The sequence below is a fragment of the Austrofundulus limnaeus genome, unplaced genomic scaffold (genome assembly GCF_001266775.1).
Source record: "Austrofundulus limnaeus strain Quisiro unplaced genomic scaffold, Austrofundulus_limnaeus-1.0 Scaffold3034, whole genome shotgun sequence".
In the NCBI taxonomy this organism is placed as follows: Eukaryota; Metazoa; Chordata; class Actinopteri; order Cyprinodontiformes; family Rivulidae; genus Austrofundulus; species Austrofundulus limnaeus.
The window spans coordinates 4,646-6,784 of record NW_013955436.1 but is presented as its reverse complement, the minus strand read 5'-3'; the positions used below and the strand labels follow the sequence as shown (position 1 = coordinate 6,784).

General features: G+C 50.1%; 1 pseudogene; it reads right to left on the bottom strand.

Annotated features, from left to right (window-relative positions):
* Positions 1–111: 111 nt before the first annotated feature.
* LOC106511647 (probable RNA-binding protein 46 pseudogene) lies at positions 112–1,565 on the bottom strand (annotated as a pseudogene).
* Between the last annotated feature and the right edge of the window lie 574 nt (positions 1,566–2,139).

Below are 2,139 nucleotides of genomic sequence, written 5' to 3'. Positions count from 1 at the left end.
GTATTTATTTATTTGTTTGTTTGCGTGTTTATTTATTTATTTATTTCTTAGTGTATTTATTTATTTGTTTGTTTGTTTATGTGTGTGTTTGTGTGCTAACTGAGCACAGACCTTGTAGAGCAGCAGCAGCTTCCCGTCCTGACCCGGGAAGGAGAACAGGTGGTACTCAGGCTGGGACCAGACGTTCAGGCAGCAGTAGTACTCCAGCAGACTGACGGCCGATCCGATCTGACCCTGCTTCAGGGCCAGCAGGCTGACGGGGGTCAGGGGGGTGCCGGGCAGCAGGGGAACCATGAACCGGTCCAGTTCCTCTGGTGGAGGACAGACAAACGGACTGGTTTACCTGGGAAACATCACGTGGTTCTGTTGGTTTCCTGTCGGCTCGATGAGTTAAAGACGCTGCAAACTGAAGCCATGCCTCCTTCTTGTTTATACCTCAGGTACTCACCAACTACAAAAAGCCAAACACTAGCTATAAGCTAAACTTAGCAAAACACCAGCTGGAACCTTCCCTTCATGTGACGTCGTCTCATCAATGTTTCATAACTTCACTGTAGGAGAGTCCATTTCTAAGCTTTTCTCATTTCCACTGAAAGCCTGCAGGCGTCAGAAAGCTGCGGTGTGTGGTGGTGGACAGATGAAAACACAGGAAACATGGACGTACAGGAGGAAGGAAAGCTCCTGCATCAATAAAACATGAGCAATCAAAAGCTGCTCCTTTGGAAGGTCTCAGGTGGTCTCTGAGAGGGGCTTTAATATCAGACCCTGAACACAGAGCATGCTTCCCCCTCTCATCCGACAGACTTGATTATTCTGAAGGAGCCCCTCAGGAGGGTCAGGAACGACGGGGTTAACAACCTTCTCATGCAAAGTTAGAAACATTCAATGAGATAAAGAAAGTGTGAATAATATAAGCCTTAAAAACAAAGACCTGCCCCACCTGCTGCAGTGCTGTAGGGGTTTCCCAGGCGAGTTGGCAGGGGCATGTTTCTGAGCGAGGAGCGTCCGTCAGCTCCATTCCTCTGCAGCAGGAAGGAACCGTTCATYCCTCCTCCTCCTCCTCCTCCCTCTCCAGCAGTGGACATGTTACTCAGGGAGCTCCTGCTGCTGTAGCGTTTCGTGGCCACGCTGCCGTCCTTCACGCCGGCYGGCTTGGCCAGCGTCACCTCCACGGTGGCCCCGTCGATCACCGCCCCGTTCATGAAGCTGAGCGCCGCCAGGGCGTCGCTGCGGCAGCGGTAGTGGATGAAGGCGTAGTCGCTCAGCTTCTTGACCCGCTCCACAGAACCCGGCTTGAAGCGAGAGAACACCTGATGGAGGGTCTCTTCTKTCGTGTCAAACATCAGGTTACGCACCTGCAGCAGGAGCAGGACATACTGAAGTTCTGAGCTGAACCAGGCTGCATCACGAGAATAAAACCGTTTTATTCTCTGATCTTTACTGGTTATTTCTAATGAACCATGAGTCTCAGCCATCCAGCAGCTTAATATGACCTCTAACCTCTGACCTCTAACCTCTGACATCTAACCTCTGACATCTAACCTCTGACCTCTAACCTCTGACATCTGGCCTCTATCCTCTGACCTCTAACCTCTGACCTCTGGCCTCTATCCTCTGACCTCTAACATCTAACCTCTGACCTCTAACCTCTGACCTCTAACCTCTGACCTCTGGCCTCTATCCTCTGACATCTAACCTCTGACCTCTAACCTCTGACCTCTGGCCTCTATCCTCTGACATCTAACCTCTGACCTCTATCCTCTGACATCTAACCTCTGACATCTAACCTCTGATCTCTGGCCTCTATCCTCTGACATCTAACCTCTGACCTGAAACCTCTGACATCTAACCTCTGACATCTAACCTCTGACCTCTAACCTCTGACATCTAACCTCTGACCTCTGGCCTCTATCCTCTGACATCTAACCTCTGACCTCTAACCTCTGACATCTAACCTCTGACATCTAACCTCTGACATCTAACCTCTGACATCTAACCTCTGACCTCTGGCCTCTATCCTCTGACATCTAACCTCTGACCTCTGGCCTCTGACATCTAACCTCTGACATCTAACCTCTGACATCTAACCTCTGACCTCTGGCCTCTATCCTCTGACATCTAACCTCTGACATATAAACT